This window comes from Scylla paramamosain, chromosome 9 (genome assembly GCF_035594125.1).
Source record: "Scylla paramamosain isolate STU-SP2022 chromosome 9, ASM3559412v1, whole genome shotgun sequence".
NCBI lineage: Eukaryota > Metazoa > Arthropoda > Malacostraca > Decapoda > Portunidae > Scylla > Scylla paramamosain.
In genome coordinates this window covers 29,918,409-29,931,455 of record NC_087159.1, presented here as the reverse complement: position 1 = coordinate 29,931,455, position 13,047 = coordinate 29,918,409, and positions in this window count along the sequence as shown.

The window sequence follows — 13,047 nt, the reverse complement described above, 5'->3', positions numbered from 1 at the left end:
TTATTCAAAATAGTGTTGTTTGTATTCGTCCCCTCCGCCCGATGCTCCCCGGTGTCGCTCACTCCCCCGTGGTGATGGGTTCATTGTGACGACCCGGCGCCCTCCCCTGTGTGTTCGGAGGCTCTGGGCGGGGTGGGGCGGGGTGAATGGGCCCCAGTTGTGAGATACTTCAGAACCCCCTGCAGTTTTGGCGTCTGCCTCTTCCAACCACCTTCTTTCAACCCAACCTCCCACTTTCTTCTTCCTTTTCGCCATGCTTATTTCTTCCTTCCCCTGCTCACCTCTTCTCCTCTCCCTCTTTTCCCTAAAGTCGAAGGTTGGCGCCATGTACGTGCCCCCTCCAGTTGTTTTTGTCCATTGCATCTTTCTCTGTGACTTCCATCCTTTACAGCTCTACCATAATTCCATCCTGTCTCACTCTGTCCTCCCACCTTCCTCCCCACATCACCTGACCCTCCTTCTTCCTTCCAGGCCGCTTACTAATCCCACCTCGTCATTCCAGTCACATCAGTCCTGTGCCATTCATCAGTCCGGCTCTCTCGTCACCCTCGTCTTGTGCCAAACTGTTTCTCACTTTGTTATCTTTTGTAGGTCCCTCCCTGTTTAATAATCACTCCTCCCACCGTCTCTCTTCCCTTATTTGTGTCGCCTCTACCCGCCTCTATCTGACTGCTTTGTTAATCTCCCTGACCTCTCCTCTCCTCTCATTTCATCTCTCTCCTCTCTCCTCCTCTCATATTCAGTCCCGTCTCTCAAATCTTTCGTCTCATAATTTATCTCCTATCCCGCCCTCTTATATCCAGTCCCGTCTCTACTGCTGGTCTTATCTCCTCCCCTTCAGACATCTCATCTCATTTGATTCCCTTCCTATCCTCTCCTTTTCTCCACTGCTCCTCCCCCGGCTCTGCTGCTGGTCTTATCTCCTTTTCGTCTGAAATCTCTCCACTCATTTGATTTCTCTCCTATCCCCTCCTGTTCTTATATTTTCTCCCGTCTCTTCTGCTGTTCTTACCTCCTCCTCTTCCTCCTCCTCCTCTTCTTCCTCCTCCTCCTCCTCCTTCTCAGACATCTCTCTTCCCATCTTGGAATCTTTGCCAGCATCAGCGGACCCTTTGGAGCAGCGAGTCCCAAATGTCGTGCACGGCGCCCATCCTTTACTTATGATTTTTTTTCTCTCTCTTTCGTCGCGATGAGTAATAAACAGAAAGAATTTTTGCTCCGGGCCGTACTCCCTCCTCCTCCCTCCTCCTCCTCCTCCTCCCTCCTCCTCCTCCTCCTCCTCCCTGCTATATGTGACCCGTCCATCATCGGTAAAGAAGCTGCAGTCTTTTTTTTTTTTTTCTTTTTCTCTCTCGCAATCTCGATGTTGATTTTTTTGGCAGGATTCAGAAAACATATTCTTATCTCGTACAATACTTGACGGTGAATAGAAAAAAAAATGTTGAAATGGAATGTCCTCAGCTCGAGTTCTGTAAGTTTCTTGGAGTTCCATGGCTGATATTATTGGTAGTTGTAGTGGTGGTGATGGTAGTAGTAGTAGTAGTAGTAGTAGTAGTAGTAGTAGTAGTAGTAGTAGTAGTAGTAGTAGTAACAGCAGCAACAGCAGCAGAAATAGCACAGTAGGAGCAGCAGTGGTAGTAATTCTTGCGCGTCAGTCCCTCTCTTTAATGCTTCGTCATCAACACATAGCCCGGGAATGGAAAGAATCATTAGAACAGGACTGAACTAACTGGTTGACTCAGACGAAACAGAACAACAAGAGCAACAGGAGCGGGGCGCAGCGCAGAGCGGCGCACCACCCGACTGGAGCGTACATCCATTATACCTGAAGAACACTTGTTGCCGCCACGCTTCCTGCTGCTGGTGCGTAAAACATGTCAAGATATTGAAGAAAAAAGAGCAATAATAATATTAATAAAAGACCGTCGACTTCCCGCACAGAACGAACGGCCTTCAGAGCCATATTCGTCCAAGAGGCAGACCGTCGACTTTTATCCTCGCTTTTGTTTACAGATTAACACCACATTCCTGATATAGATAAGCTAACCTGTACTCTTACAATGAAATTAAGATTCACTGCATAACTTAGCATTCAATTTACGATTAACCTTATCGACCTCATATGCCGGGGAATATGATATATAAAACAAAACTGGTATCCTACATTAAGCATTCCCTCTGTCCAACCCTTGAACGAGCTCGCGGCCTGATAAAGATGACCAATTAGATACATCTGTCTTGTTCCCAGCCTGATCCTGACCCCCGCAACACTGACACTCAAAGCGAACACTAACACACACACACACACACACACACACACACACACACACACACACACACACACACACACACACACACACACACACACACACACACACACACACACACACACACACACACACACACACACACACACACAGCTAACCGGTTCCTGAGCTTCCTGTCACCTACCTGTGTCTCAGCAACACTCCTGCACATTTCTCACCTGTCACCCGTGTCGACCTCTACCTGCAGACGATAAAGAGTGAAATTAGTGTTGTTGTTTTTTGTGATTTTTTTTTCTTTCTCATATGGCGACATCAATGTTTTCGTGTCTCCTTTTTTCTGTGTGTGTGTGTGTGTGTGTGTGTGTGTGTGTGTGTGTGTGTGTGTGTGTGTGTATTCGGGTGGGTACGCATTCCATATTGACAGTTTTAAAGTATGTTAGTGATGGTTATCCATGTTTTGGTAAGTGCATTTGCTAGTGTGTGTGTGTGTGTGTGTGTGTGTGTGTGTGTGTGTGTGTGTGTGTGTGTGTGTGTGTGTGTGTGTGTGCAAGTGTATGAGTGAGGGGGGGAGAGGGGGAGTGGGAAGGTGAGCAGGTCCAATCAAACGGTAGTGTGATCAGAGGGGAACCCGCGCCACATTGACGGAGGTGACCCACATCCGCCTCCACTCTGTTGTTTGCTGCTCCCGATGGGATCCCGAGGGTCACACACACACACACACACAGTCATACACACACACACACACACACACACACACACACACACACACACACACACACACACACACACACACACACACACACACACACACAACCACACACACACACACACACACACACACACACACACACACACACACACACACACACACACAACGAATGACACTCATCCTAAAATTATTATAAGCATTATATTTTCCTTTTTTTTCCTTTATATATCTACCTTTGCATAAGATATCCATGTACGTTTCCACACACACACACACACACACACACACACACACCACACACACACACACACACAACACACACACACACACACACACACACACACACACACACACACGAGGGGTAATGTAGTACAAAGAGACAGGACAAAATTAACAAGCAGTAACTGTACCTCCCTCGATCACATCTCACTGCCCTTGGTTTTTCTTGTGGGATAATACTATTGATAACAATAAACAGCACTGATGAGCGTTAGTCATCCTTAATGGTCCTGTTAATGGTTCCACGAGATAAACGACTACAGGTGCTGATGGCTGTGGTGGTGGTGGTGGTGGGTGGTGGTGGTCCTGGTGATGATGGTGATGGTGGTGGTGTCTTGAAAGTGAGTGACGCCGCTAATGGTAACTGTGGTGGTGGTGATGATGGCGATGGTGGTGTTGTGACATGTCGTGGTGCGGCGCTAATGGTGAAGGCTGGTCGGTGTTGATGGTGGTGGTGGTGCAGTGACATCTTCTTCATCTCCGGCTCTAGGAGGAGGAGGAGGAGGAGGAACAAGAGGAGGAAGAGGAGGAGTAGGAAAGGAAACACAGGTAGCGTTATATTGTTATTACCTGCTGATGATTAAGCAACGGTGACTGAAGGGAGTGAAGAAAAATATAATAGAAAAAAAAGAAGAGGAAATGAAGAATATAGTGAACAGTTACACATAATAATTAGTACAGCAGTGATACAGGAAAGATAAACAAGAAGAATGGATGAATAAGAGAGATAAAAGAAAAAATGAGAGAGAAGCAAGAGAATTGGAAGTATAAGAATGGCAGAGGAAAGTAAAAGAAGAGAACGCAGAAGAGGAGTGACTGAGTGATAATTAAAAAGAACAAGAACGATACGAGACACAATCAGAGGGGAAGGAGAACGAATAAGAACAAGAATAAGACTGACACAGGAGAAAAAGAAATAAGAGAAACAGGAAGAGAAGCAAACAAACTGAGGCAAGAATGAATACAAAACATAACCAACCTGTAACAGAAATCGACACCAACAAGACACACACGAGGAAAAAGATAAACAGACAAACTTAAACTTACACCAACATTTTTTTTTTTTCCCCCATAAACCGCTCGATGAATTACCGCAGAAATTCATTAGTGGTAAAACGTTCCCTGCGCCGCTTTCTCACCAGCCCGGGGCCGCCCAGACCAGCGCAGGTAAAGGGCCACGCAGACAGGAGTGACAGGTATTATCTCCCACCTTTAGCACGCATTCAGGCAAACAAATGAAGCGCTCACGGCGAAACCCAAAGAGTATACAGCCAATTTAGAAACAGAGAGAGAGAGAGAGAGAGAGAGAGAGGAGAGGAGAGAGAGAGAGGAGGAGAGAGAGAGGAGAGAGAGAGAGGAGAGGAGAGAGAGATTGGATGACTTAAAGATTTCGACCGCAACTTCTGAAAGGATCATATTTTATTTGCTTTATCTCGTCCCTTTCGCTACGCTAAGATATTTTTCGCCGCTCACGAATATAAATGAGGCGCGAGAACTAGACGGTTACTTATCGACCGTAGACACACACACACACACACACACACACACACACACACACACACACACACACACACACACACACACACACACACACACACACACACAGACATTCCCCCTAGAGATACTAAACGGTAACTAAACGTATCTGGGGGGATGATGAGTCTTGTTTCGAACCTTCATCTCTCTGAACTCCGCCTCTCCCACACCCGCACAGCCTCGGTACATGAATAAAGATTTCCGATATCGTTATACAAGCTTGCAAGCGGCGCCTGGACGTGTCGGAGCAGCATTTTGGAGCCCCCGTCCATCTCAAGCATAATTTCTCGAGAGGTGTAGAGTTTATACCTCGCTGCCTCCTCCCCGATGGACGCTCATTAATGAAGAGCAGGAATATAGAGAATGGCGTGCCTGTTATCTGATGGAGAGAGAGAGAGAGAGAGAGAGAGAGAGAGAGAGAGAGAGAGAGAGAGGAGAGAGAGGAGAGGAGAGAGAGAGAGAGAGAAAGGTGGGGCCGCGCTCTCAGTCATCATGCAGGTAAATGTTCAAGTTCTGTTTTTAGGCATAAGTCATTTTAGATTTGAAAGATTCTGCTTGTTTCGCCCTGACTGGCTGACTGTGCGTGTGTGTGTGTGTGTGTGTGTGTGTGTGTGTGTGTGTGTGTGTGTGTGTGTGTGTGTGTGTGTGTGTGTGTGTGTGTGTGTGTGTGTGTGTCTAGTTAGGATGCGGACAAGCAAATTCAAGTGTGTTGTATCCCAGGAATCAAGTTTTTGGCCTTTGTCGAAAACACCTGGATTCAAGTTTGGAATTATTTTTGATCATCACTTTATTTTTTTCTCCCCTGTAAGCAAGAACACTCACCTGTACCAGCAGACAGGTATATGGAGGAAGAGATAGAGAGATAGAAACATAATCACACAGCTATTGGTGATCTACATAAGCTAAGATACAATTTATCCTCATCTTCACTCAGCCGAGGTACCTGCGGGTCTTGCGCACACCTGAGGGGAGAGAAATATCATATACAATCCTTATCTGCTATGTATTTAAAGATATAGAAAAAAAGATGGACTGCGATATCTGTCTTCTCTCTTTCTCCTCGGTCTTCATTCTTATCCTGTAAATACAGTGGTTACCCTTAGTTATTTTATTCGTACATCTCTTCCTTCTCTCATCATTGCATCTTTGGTTTTAATTATTCTGGCTTGAAGTGTCTCGAGTACATTTTCCTCTATTCTCTGCAAGAAGTGTTAAGCTGTGTGTGTGTGTGTGTGTGTGTGTATGTGTGTGTGTGTGTGTGTGTGTGTGTGTGTGTGTGTGTGTGTGTGTGTGTGTGTGTGTGTGTGTTCAGTGGTTCTTGTGGGTAGTTGTAGCACATACTACTTAACTTCCAAAGTGGAGCACATTCTGACCCTCTTCCCTTTTGCAGAGATCTCCATTCTTGGAGACTTCAATGTTCACCACCAGCTTTGGCTTTCCTCTCCCTTCACTGACCATCCTGGTGAACTAGCCTACAACTTTGCTATCCCTCCATGACCTAGAGCAATTGGTGCAACACCCTACTCGTATTCCTGACCGTCTTGGAGATACGCCCAACATTCTTGACCTTTTCCTGACCTCTAATCCTTCTGCTTATGCTGTCACCCTTTCTTCTCCGTTGGGCTCCTCCGATCACAATCTCATATCTTTATCTTGTCCTATCACTCCAATCCCTCCTCAGGATCCCCCTAAGCGAAGGTGCCTCTGGCGTTTTGCCTCTGCTAGTTGGGGGGAGCCTGAGGCGGTATTTTGCTGATTTTCCTTGGAATGACTACTGCTTCCGTGTCAGAGACCCGTCTTTGTGTGCTGAGCGCATAACAGAGGTGATAGTGTCTGGCATGGAGGCGTACATTCCTCACTCTTTTTCTCGTCCTAAACCTTCTAAACCTTGGTTTAACACAGCTTGTTCTCGTGCTATACATGATAGAGAGGTGGCCCACAAAAGGTACTTAAGCCTTCCTTCACCAGAATCTCATGCACTTTATATTTCTGCCCGGAACCATGCCAAGTCTGTTCTCCAACTAGCCAAAAACTCCTTCATTAACAGAAAATGTCAAAACCTTTCAAGATCTAACTCCCCTCGTGATTTCTGGCATCTAGCCAAAAAATATCTCCAATAACTTTGCTTCTTCTTCTTTCCCTCCTCTACTTCAACCAGATGGCACCACTGCTATCACATCTATTTCTAAAGCTGAACTCTTTGCTCAAACCTTTGCTAAAAACTCTACCTTGGACGATTCTGGGCTTGTTCCTCCCTCTCCTCCACCCTCTGACTACTTCATGCCTCGTATTAAAATTCTTCGTAATGATGTTTTCCATGCCCTCGCTGGCCTATAACCCTCAGAAGGCTTATGGACCTGATGGGGTCCCTCCTATTGTTCTCCGAAACTGTGCCTCCGTGCTTGCACCTTGCCTAGTCAAACTCTTTCAGCTCTGTCTGTCAACATCTACCTTTCCTTCTTGCTGGAAGTTTGCCTACATTCAACCTGTTCCTAAAAAGGGTGACCGCTCTAATCCCTCAAACTTACCGTCCTATTGCTTTAATTTCCTGCCTTATCTAAAGTTTTTGAATCTATCCTCAACAGGAAGATCCTTAAACATCTATCACTTCACAACCTTCTATCTGATCGCCAGTATGGGTTCCGTCAAGGACGCTCTACTGGTGATCTTCTGGCTTTCCTTACTGAGTCTTGGTCATCCTCTTTTAGAGACTTTGGTGAAACTTTTTGCTGTTGCCTTGGACATATCAAAAGCCTTTGATAGAGTCTGGCACAAAGCTTTGATTTCCAAACTACCCTCCTACGGTTTCTATCCTTCTCTCTGTAACTTCATCTCAAGTTTCCTTTCTGACCGTTCTATTGCTGCTGTGGTAGACGGTCACTGTTCTTCTCCTAAATCTATTAACTGTGGTGTTCCTCAGGGTTCTGTCCTGTCACCCACTCTCTTCTTATTATTCATTAATGATCTTCTAAACCAAACTTCTTGTCCTATCCACTCCTATGCTGATGATACCACCCTGCACTTTTCCACGTCTTTTCATAGACGTCCAACCCTTCAGGAGGTAAACATATCACGCAGGGGAAGCCACAGAACGCCTGACTTCTGATCTTTCTAAAATTTCTGATTGGGGCAGAGCAAACTTGGTATTGTTCAATGCCTCAAAAACTCAATTCCTCCATCTATCAACTCGACACAATCTTCCAGACAACTATCCCCTCTTCTTCAATGACACTCAACTGTCCCCCCTCTTCTACATTGAACATCCTCGGTCTGTCCTTTACTTATAATCTGAACTGGAAACTTCACATCTCATCTCTAGCTAAAACGGCTTCTATGAAGTTAGGTGTTCTGAGACGTCTCCGCCAGTTTTTTCTCACCCCCCCAGCTGCTAACTCTGTACAAGGGCCTTATCCGTCCATGTATGGAGTATGCTTCACATGTCTGGGGGGGGTTCCACTCATACTGCTGTTCTAGACAGGGTGGAATCAAAAGCTTTTCGTCTCATCAACTCCTCTCCTCTAACTGACTGTCTTCAGCCTCTCTCTCACCGCCGCAATGTTGCATCTCTTGCTGTCTTCTACCGCTATTTTCATGCTAACTGCTCTTCTGATCTTGCTAACTGCATGCCTCCCCTCCTTCCGCGGCCTCGCTGCACAAGACTTTCTTCTTTCTCTCACTCCTATTCTGTCCACCTCTCTAACGCAAGAGTTAAACCAGTATTCTCAATCATTCATCCCTTTCTCTGGTAAACTCTGGAACTCCTTGCCTGCTTCTGTATTTCCCACCTTCCTATGACTTGAATTCCTTCAAGAGGGAGGTTTCAAGACACTTATCCACCAATTTTTGACCACTGCTTTGACCCTTTTAGGGACTGGCATTTCAGTGGGCATTTTTTTTATTAGATTTTTGTTGCCCTTGGCCAGTATCCTTCCTACATAAAAAAAAAAAAAAAAAAAAAAAACACTCATACTGATCTACATTTTACCCAAATCTAGAGGTGCAGGGCCGGGTTCAAGGGAACTTTCGCTGCCTCTTATTAGTGGCGATTACCTACTGCACCTTCGCCCTTGACTGGAGACCATGGGTAGGCAGGAGCCCCAATAGTCAGTGGCTGGATGGAGGCCTGCACCACCACACCTCATTACCCACAAGTCTCCACGTAATGCCGGACCCTGGTGCTCTTGATATCCGCGGAAGATCATATTTTCATCCCCCGATATCTTTCCCTGTCAACTTTGGAACACGTGTTATGGTGAACTTTGTAAAACCAGAGCATCGAGGTATTATTAAGATAAGATCAGCTGATGGTCCGCCGATACCCGAGGCGTTGGCGGGCGTGACGGTGTAACTTAACGTTAGGGGTCATTTACGCTGCGAAGACATGCTTATAGAGGTTTTAATTAATGTTACTTGGCGGGTAATGGAGACGTTGGGTGTGTGTATTTGTGTGTCGCGGCGCTCCGAAGGCCGTTTGCTGGGGTGGGAGTTGATGCAAGACGGACGCAGAAGTAGAATGACTAAATATGTGAGTGAAAATTTTGCTCTAAAGTTGTCTTGGCGGTGATCTGGAGTGCTAGATGGCTTCATTTTTTTTTTTTTTTATTATTATTTTTTTTTTTTTTAGGGCTTGAAGTATAAAGAAAAGAAAAAAAAACGTATAATAGCTACTCTCTCGAAAGATACAATAAAAGAGATCCTCATAAGGCGTCTCAATGCTCCTCTCTCCTAAAGGACTTCAAATTATAGGCGGCTGCAGGAACAGAATTACGAAGACTGGGAGCTGCCGAGTGTACCAGCGGACGGGATGAAGAAATAACAGTAAATCTTCGAAATAGCAAGGTGGAAGGAAGATGGAGAGAAATAGGAAGGGAATGTCATGCCAACTCAGCCGCGGGAGAAGCAAGGACATGCAAGTCATGGCAATTTGAGAAGAAAAATAAGTACTTAGGCTGCGATGAAAGACGGCGAGAGATGTAACACTGCGATGGAAGGCGAGAGAGAGAGAGAGAGAGAGAGAGAAACTGAAGACATTGAAGACATTTCCGAGACGAGCAGCTTTAGTTCTTCCCTGTTTTATGGTGATGGAGCGCCGCGCCTGCCTTTCCGCGGGAGAGGCGCACTCCATACAGGGACGCGCGCCGCCCTTATACAAGACTCCCTACCCGCGGGACGAGATAATTTGACGGCGGCGACACAGAACATTCAGCTTCATGGACGCTGATTTAGACATAATGGTGATATGAAATTTTCAGTATTATTATTAGTAGATGGGAAAAAAAAAATAAGGTCTTGCATGTTAATTTTCTCTGCTGTGTGTGTGTGTGTGTGTGTGTGTGTGTGTGTGTGTGTGTGTGTGTGTGTGTCTGTGTGTGTGTGTGTGTCTCCAGGTCTTGATTAAATTATCTCATTACTTCTACTATTTTTTTTTTCTTGGCCAAAAATGCGGAAACAGAGGACGGTGAACCAGTATATTTTAGACCTTCATTATTTTTTTCCTCTCCTTAAGCAAGGTGAGTTTATGGATTTCTGATTCGCTGCGGTAACGAGGGGAAAAAAAAATATTGAGTAAATTAAGAAAGATATCGTTTTGTATCCTGATTTTTTTTCTTTATTAAACCCAACACTTTATCTCAACTTTATTATTGTTGTTATCACCTTTGTCTTTTTGCCTCGCGCCCCAATTGGAGGTGATGGCTCTTGAATGGACCAATTAGACAGATGTTATCAACTCTCAGATAATTTACACACATACACACGCACTCATACTCTCTCTCTCTCTCTCTCTCTCCTCTCTCTCTCTCTCCTCTCCTCCTCTCTCCTCTCTCTCTCTCTCTCTCTCTCTCTCTCTCTCTCTCTCTCTCTCTCTCTCTCTCTCTCTCTCTCCCCCTAATTAACACCTATATACATACCTACCAAAAGCAGCCTTGGGAAAACTATAATTACTGAGGAAAGAATCGCCATAGAATGAAGGGAGGTGCCGAACATTAAGGCAGCATTGTAATTAGAGGCTGCGGCAGATAACCATAGAGAAGGTGGTACAGATTATTGATAGGGGGAGTGAGTGTATGCTAGAGAGATAGAGGAACTAACGGGGCAGATAACACGTGATGATAAGACACATCCACCAAACCCACGCCTTGCATTTAGTAGTAATTTTTCTTGTAGATTTCCGTTGCTGATTTATTCATTATATTTCTGTGCTCCGCGAGGGATGGGATGGAAGGGTGAAATGGAGAGAGAGGAGAGAGAGGGAGAGGAGAGTAGGGACGGGTCGGTCGGTCGGTCGGTCGATGGGACGGCTCATGACGCGTGCAAAATTGACGTCACCGGAATATTTTCGTGTGTGTGTGTGTGTGTGTGTGTGTGTGTGTGTGTGTGTGTGTGTGTGTGTGTGTGTGTGTGTGTGTGTGTGTGTGTGTGTGTAATGTATGTACGCATGATGTCATTGCTTTGTAGTACAGTTATAGAAGCGTTTAGTGTGCGTTGTTAGCGTGACGTCACTTGAATCGTGTACTTGGACCGTGACGTTAATGTGCGGGTGTGTGTGTGTGTGTGTGTGTGTGTGTGTGTGTGTGTGTGTGTGTGTGTGTGTGTGTGTGTGTGTGTGTGTGTGTGTGTGTGTTCGGACGTCACTGAACAATAGGCGCCTTGAGGGTAAACAGTAAAAGAAAGCGGCGGCATTCACACGTTAAGATTTATATGTTACTGACGCAAGTGGGGGCAAGCCGGGAGGCAGACATACCGCTGAAAAATAATGGCAACTCTCGCCGCTCCATAAAGCATTGCAACCCGAGGGAGGCCCAGGCATCAGATTCAATTGAGTCTAGAAGGCGATCTGATGTGTTGGCTCCTCCCTTGAGAGTCGAGAGAGAGAGAGAGAGAGAGAGAGAGAGAGAGAGAGAGAGAGAGAGAGAGAGAGAGAGAGAGAGAGAGAGAGAGAGAGAGAGAGAGAACCTGACCTATCCAGAGCCTGTTTTCGAAGTTTTAACAAAATAACTGAGTCCTCCTAACAGTTTTCTTTTGTGAGCTCAGAAGCAGAAAGAAGAGGAAGAATTCATCCGCACCTTATCATGTGAGAGAGCAGTGTTATAAGCCGAAGAGACGGATGACCTGCAGGTACTTGCGTCCATTTAAGCCCCAAACACAACCTATTTGAGGGCCATTCTCGCCCTTGAGAAATAACCGAGAAGAATGGACATGCGTGGCGATGAGCAAACTCGTACATCAACGAGTAACAAAGGAGGAAGAGTGTTGCTTGGCTTGTTTTTGAGGAGCAACAAAGGAGCGGAGTCTGCGCCACAGTTTGTTGAGGGAATAATAGGAAAGGAGGAAGATAGTCTTTAGATAGCTAGATTAAGGAGTAAAAATGAGGGAAACATGTCCTCGAGTCAGATAAGGGATGAAAAATGTTTGTTTGTTCAAGGAATGAAGGATACATAAGAATATGACTGTTAGATAGTTTTAAGGTAGTTTTAGATTGCTAGATTAAGGAGTAGAAGATTAAAAATGAGAGAAACATGTCCTCGAGTCTGATAAGAGATGAAAAATGTTTGTTTGCTCAAGGAATGAAGGATAGATAACTGTAAGATAGCTGGACTAGGAGTAAAAATGAGGAAGACATGTTTGTCCTCGAGTCCGCTAAGGAATGAGAAATGGTGGAGCTTGTGGCACAGTCTGCAAAAGAAGTTAAGGAAAAAGAGGAAGATGCTTAAGAGATATCTTGAGTAAGGAGTTCAAATGAGGGAGACATATGCCTTCGTGTCCGCTAAGGAAGGAAAACTAGTGGACTTTGTGCCAGAGTTTGCTGAAGGAATGAAATGTATCAGACGAAAACTGTTAGATGACTAGATAAAAGAAAAAAAAAGCAAGTGATGGATGGAAACGTGTCATCCACTCAGCTAAGAATCGGGAAATTGTAGGAGAGTTTGTTGAAGGAATGAAGGAAACAGAGGGGGGATACTTATTACCAAGCTTGCGTAAGGAGTTCAAATGAGAGAGACATGGCTGTGCTCGAACCAGTTAGGGAATGAAGAACGGGAGACTTTATGTCAGAGTTTGTTGAAGGAAAGAAGGAAATTGAGGATAGACGTCAGACAGCTAGAGTAGGGAGTAAAAATGAAAGACATATCCTTAAGTCAGCTAAGTAATGAAAAATGGGAGAATTTATGTCAGAGTTTGTTGAGGGAATGAAAAATATAAGAAGATGGCTGCTAGATGACTAGATTAAGAAACAAGGATGAGGAAGGCGTGTCCTCC